Raw genomic sequence first — 6,788 nt, forward strand, 5'->3', positions numbered from 1 at the left:
AACAGGATCAAGAATGAGAAGAGAGTTTAACATCAGCTTAGTAACTGTATACTACAATTTGTTATAGAAATAACTTGATGTAGGACAGAAGTCGTATTAGAAGTCACGGAATTAATTATGTGAATCTGGGATCAGTGAGAGAGGAAAATCGAGAAGAAAGAAAACTATAATAATCTGTGACTTGAAAAATCCAGGAGAGACAGGTAAAGACAGAAGCCAGTATCACGCCCTAGGAGATTCAGAATCAAGCATGCCAAATTCCTGCTTCACGGTGAGAAGGGCAGTAGATCAGAAATTAAGATTAGATTGTTGGTTTCCCTAAGTACTAGAGACGATGACTCATATAAGTAAGCTAGGAGTCATTAAAGATTTTTTTTAAAATTTAGGGATGTCATCTTTAAAAATAAATTTTCAGGATTTTATTGAAGTTAGTTTATTTTTTAAATTATTTATTTACTAGTTTTCATTCTGTAATTTCAAAATTGCTAGAAGAGAAAATCATGGCAGTGGGCATATGACCATCTCAGAGAAAACGAAAAACATTAATGGTCTCTCCTTTCTTCTGGAGCTATATAATAGGAAATAACTAGTTTCCAGGAATTCGAGGTGGCATACATATAAATTCCTTTCCTGGCACCTCTCAGGTGTAACTAGAGTTTAAAACCCATATGCATAGGCTGAGTAATCCAGCCTGCAAGTGTGTGCGGGTGCACTCTCATAAGAATTATTATAAGGCCATTCAAATCAAATCTTTAAGAAAGCATATTCTTTTCAATTCTTTTTTAGCTCCTCCCTTATTATCTATCTCTGTCTCTGTATCTATCAGTCTCTCTTTCTCTGTATATAAATATATACCGGTTGACTCAATTTTCCTATACTGCAATATAAATACAGTCACATATTTCTTAACAATGGAGGTACATTCTGAGAAATACATCATTAGGTAATTTTATGGTTATGCAAACGTCATTGGTTGGGCAAACAAACTTAGATGGTAGAGGTTACAAAAATGTAGGCTATATGGTATAACTTATTGCTCTTAAGATACAAATCTGTGCAGCATATTAATGTACTGAATATTGTATGCAATTGTAACAAAATTGTGTTTGTGTATCTAAACATAGAAAAGGTACAGTGAAAATACGGTATTATAATCTTTTTTGACCACTGATGTATGTGCAGTCCATGATTGACCAAAACATTGTTATGCAGGGCATGAATATATTTGGGTAAACAATTTCCAGTGTGGACTATAAAACACTGTCTTCAATAGAATTACAGAAAGCCCAAGAACTTAGTGAGTCGATATCAGGAAATCAATAATTCATTGATGAAATAAAAGTCGAATATTAAAATTCCAGAAGAATTGAATGCTGGATGAAAATTAGGTTCTATTTTCAAAATTTTTACTTAAAGAGGCAACACATGAATATTATTATATTGTCATTGAATCACATTTATAGAGAGAGTTTAAACATTTTTGGACTAAGCTTTCTTCTGTAACAATGAATACATAAATTTTGTGGTTGGTTATAATCATTGAAATTTAAATATGTTCATTTAAATACATTTTTCTTGTCAAAAAATCTTGGAAAGAACTCTGTTGTCTAAGCAATCATTCATAAAGTTTTATGTGAACATTTTAGTTGAAATATTCTGAAATATTCAGAAATACACATGATATAAGCCAAGTCTGTTAAAACTGAAATAAACAAATATATGTGTGTATGCATATATATGAAAATAACACACAAATGTACATTTAAGTATACACACATATATATATTCTCATATGTATAATTTCAGAAATTGCATAGATTCCAAAGTGAAAGACTATTATACAATGACATCTTTTCCAAGGGAGGCTATTTTAAAAATAACTGATGCTGGGAAATGTAAGAGAAATTTTAAAAGTGGTCAAGGAGCATAAACAGACATTTTACAAAAGACATACAAATGGACAAGTATATGATGGATATCTACCAAAGGAAAATGAATTATGTAAAAAGATACCTGCTCTCATAGGTTTATCACAGCATTATTCATCATAGCAAAGATATGGGATCACTCTAAGTGTACATCAACAAATGATTGGATAAAGAAAATGTAATACATATATATGCATATCACATTTATATACACATTTCATATACCTTTCACATATTATAGCTATACATTTCTCAAGTTACAGATGTGTTGTTATATTTTCATCCCAAAGTTTTTACCTGTTTATATTTTCATTAACAGGATATAACAGCAGCAAAGTCCCAATCTATATTATTGGTAAAAGATAAAAAGAACTGTGTAAGAAAGAATAGCTTTGACTATCTTATTTACAAAAAATACTATCCTAGAGATTTGATTGGCATTTTCTTGATTATTGGTAACGCTGCAAGTGCTTTCATTGGCCTCTTTGTTTTTTGTATATTTTATTTTATAATGAACTGATTTATGTTTGCCTGTTTATGTATTGAAGTTTTCAGCTCATTTTTAAATAAAAAGCTATATATATAAAACACACACATACATATATGTGTATACATATATACATACATATATTATATATACATATATACATACATAGTTTTATAATATATAAATATATATAGCTTCATATGTATATAGCTTTTATATATAAATATATAGCTATATATGTATATAGATCTTTTATTAAGAAAGTGAGCTGAAAACCTCAATAGGTAAACAGGCAAACATAATCAGTGCATTATAAAATAAAATATACAAAAAACAAAGAAGCCATATATGTATATATGTGTATATATAGAGAGCTCTTTACATATACATACAGCATCTATATATACATTTATAAAGAGTGTATATATAGCTCTTTATATAGATAGATGCAGTATATATATAAAGAGCTATATATATGCATAAAGAATATATATATATACTATATGTACACACACAACAGAATAGTATTCAACTGTTAAACAAAAGAATAAATTCATGTCTTTTGTAGCAATACGGACAGAACTGGATACCATGATCTTAAACAAAACACTCAGAAACCAAGTTCAATATCTCATGCTCTCACTTATAAGTAGAAGCAACATAATGTGTGCACATGGACATAGACTGTGGAATAATAGATATTAAAGACACAAAAGGAGGGTAGGGTGGGAGGGAGGAGGGGCATGACAAATTACTTAATAGGTACATTTTTTGGGGAATGGTTACACTATAAACCCAGATTTCATCACTATACAATATATCAATAACCAAACAGTACTTGTACCCCTCCAATTTATTTTTTTAAAAACACAGGCAACCTTAAAACCTATCTTTTTTGGAATTTATGAAACATAGTGCTGTATCACTTTCTCCCAAGCAAGCTATACAACATTTTACACATCATGCTCTTTGTGACTGTTGTATTTCTGGCAGTGTTTCTAAGGATTCATTGCTCATGGACAACCACCACAGAAATAATTAACTTGTCATATTAATAAAAGGGAGAAAGTGAAGGAATAGGTAGATTTGATAGGTGCCATGTGAAAATTCAGGTCTATTTTGTATTTAAAATAATTGAGGTTCAGATCTTAAAATAAATGTTGACCTAATTGCCCGTTAGTGACGGAAGCATTTTTAACATTCAGGCCTGCCTGACATGAATTTCTGCATTTTATTTTCCCATTTATTATATTATCTTCCACTTTTAGGCCTAAAATGACATAGATTTTTTTTTGTGTGTGAAAAGCCGGCATAAAGCACTTTTATTGCAATAATAAAACTTGAAACTCATATATGGTGCTAGGGGGAGGGGGCAGCTATGATTTCTCTCACCAAATCACTACACAGGACAGCAAAGAGGTGAGAAGGGGCTGAGGGAGAAAAAGCCAGGAAACTTTGAGATTAGCAGAGGGAGCCAAGCATCAAAAAACAGGAGATGCTGAAGCTGCGATGACCAGCATTATTTTCTTAAGAGAACATTCAAGGATTTGTCATGATGGCTGGGCTTTCATTGGGTGTTAAGTCTACAAACAGCACCTTCAATTTAAACTGTCAATTAAAGTTCTCAAGATTTAGCAAGTGGTGGAGCTTGGAAAGTTATGAGATTACAAAATTCCTGAAAGTCCATTAGAATAACCACAGGATGGGGAAAAAAAAAAAAAGCCAGGCCACAAAGAAGGCTTCAGAGGTCCCTGCTGGCTCAGGGACAGATACCTGTAGTGTCCAACATCGCAGTGAAAATGACCTGCCTTCAAAGGCAGAGGGTTTAAGGAGAGGGAGGGGTGGCACTGGTGGAGGCAAAGACTCTCCCCATCCCCACCTCAGTTTTAGGTAGGGCTTTTATTTTAACCCAAGGACATCTCTCAACTTGGAGAATAATTCAGTCCTCAATAGCACCTCAAATCTGCTATGGCTTTGCAGCGCAGCAGCAAGAATGTTTAATATATAATAGATAAAAATTTCATCCAAAAAATTAAAATAAAATATTCTTGAAACGCCCCCCCACCAACACCAATTCCTATTCTAAAGTTAACCTATCACTTGTGCTGTTAATACTTGATCATGTACTTAATTGGAAACCTAGGTCCAAAAGACTGAAACGGAATCTTCACCCCAAAATGAAAACAAAATAAAATGAGTAAATTGAGGTTTACGGCATATAGTTTAGGTAAACACACATACGAGGATAAAAGGGAAGAGGAAATGGAGGTGTCGGAAGCAAAGCTGAGTGACAGAACACATTCAGTCAGGGCAGATGTCTATACAGAGTGTAGTGGAACATCAGGAAAAGCTCCATATGGATTCACATGCACACATCTGGAGGCACCACGATCCCTCCATGGCAGAACCAAGAACAGGGAGCTAAGGGAGGAGGCCATTCCTGTCATTTCAGTTTTAGAAGCTCCACAACAAAGCCAAGAGTGGCATGTGGTGGGATGATGCCTGGGTGCCCAGTGGCACCGTAGGCATAATCTGGAGATATAGTGAGTTTGGCTCTCTGACCCACACTCATCTGGGCAACCCCTTCTTCCCAGCCTCAGATCACCTCCTGCTTGCCTAGCATAAACTTAAAGGGCTTGTTTCTGTCCCGGGAGGAATCAAATTTCTTTCCATCTTCAAGCATCCCGGTGTAGTGCACCACGCAGGTCTGGCCGCGCTTCGGGAAGGTGCGCCCGTCTCCTGGGGAGATGGTTTCCACCTGCACCCCCACGGCGGCGGCAGACGCTGGAGGGGCGGGCAGCGCCACGGGCGGCGTGGACCTACAGCGACCTGGCGGCGGTACCACGGCTCTGCCTAGTCCCTCGGCTAGTCGCCTGCGCACGCGCACGCCCCTTCACGCCACTACATAGATTTTTTTAAAGTTTTATTTCAAAATGGTAAATATTCTTTCCAGGACAAAAGTAAAATAACCAATTCCAATAGAAACTAAACCAATATAATCAGCATGTCTATACATTTTCAAATATGAAGTTTCTATGTATACATTTGTTTAATTTTACTAATTTGGAATCTTTCTATACCTACCCATTTACAACATGCTTCCTCACTTTTGTGAACATTTTTACATACCAATGATATTTTCATGCAATTATTATTTTGATGAACTCATAAACTGATTAACTACAGTTATATCTCACATTATCACATTTTGGTGAATGGACGTCCTATACAACAGTGGTCTCATAACATTACAATGGAGCTGAAAAATTTGTATGACCTAGATATATCATAGCCATTCAGTTACAAATGCCTACATTGTTCAGTACTCTAAAATGTTGTACAGGTTTGTAGGAGCAATAGACTATTTATACCATATAGCCTAGGTGTGTATAGTAAACTATATCATCCAGGTTTGTGTAAGTACTGCTATGTATTCACAATGAAATCACCTAACACATTTCCCAGAACATATCTCTGTTATAAAGCAATGCCTGAGTGATTTATATATTATTGAATATTTGTACAATGAAATATAATATTTATATATTATTGGATACATTTATATATTATTTAACATACTATTAGATTTTTATATTATTGGATATTTATATATTTTAAATATATAATATTTATATATTGTCCTGTTCCTGTTGCCTTTTCAGAGTATTTTACATTAATTACTGACTTTTCTATGAAACAACTTATTACTTGTAGTTGGTATATGTGAATTATTGTTTTAAAGTAGAAACATGTTTGAGTGATATTCTACAATTAACAACTTTAAAAATCTCTTTTCATTTGATGCTGATGCATTAAAATATTCATCTTAATCAAAAGTTCACTATATTGAGCTAAATATCACTATATCTATTGTGATATTTAGGGGAAGAATTTAATCTAATATCACCCTAAACATTATACATGCTTTAGCAACATTTTGTAAATCAGACCACTAATAACTTACATTTTTGTCTGTTTTGGAAATTGCTTCTGTTTGCTTTTGACCAAGCTTGCCTGAGAACGTGCTTCCATTTTTAGTGTTAATCACGTCTAATGTTTGTCTTTTTAGACCTTTGCAAGGAAGAAAAAAAAAAAGAAAGGATATATTTTTGATTCATAAATTCATTGAGTGGATTTTTCTTTTCTTTTTTCCCCACCCTTGCCTTTTTCTTCTCCCCTCCCCTTCCTCCTCCTTTTTTTTTCTTCCTCTCTCTCTCTTATATTTATGGGAAAATATAGTGTAGTAATTAATAGCATAGCCACTAGTGTTAGCCAGCCTGGGGTTGAATCTTACATTTTCTGTCTGCCTGTGTAAATTTTTGCCTCAATATAATTACTATTTTTAAAACTATAAATCAGGATAGTAACAGTAT

General features: G+C 33.8%; 1 pseudogene across 1 annotated transcript; it reads right to left on the bottom strand.

Moving 5' to 3' along the window:
• Positions 1-3,715: 3,715 nt before the first annotated feature.
• On the bottom strand, positions 3,716-6,447 carry LOC108305745 (annotated as a pseudogene). The gene is made up of 2 exons (XR_001825874.2): positions 6,380-6,447; positions 3,716-5,306 (listed from the first exon to the last, which is right to left on the bottom strand). The product of XR_001825874.2 is annotated as a peptidyl-prolyl cis-trans isomerase FKBP1A-like (transcript).
• Between the last annotated feature and the right edge of the window lie 341 nt (positions 6,448-6,788).

Source organism: Cebus imitator, unplaced genomic scaffold (genome assembly GCF_001604975.1).
Source record: "Cebus imitator isolate Cc_AM_T3 unplaced genomic scaffold, Cebus_imitator-1.0 Scaffold66, whole genome shotgun sequence".
Lineage (NCBI taxonomy): Eukaryota > Metazoa > Chordata > Mammalia > Primates > Cebidae > Cebus > Cebus imitator.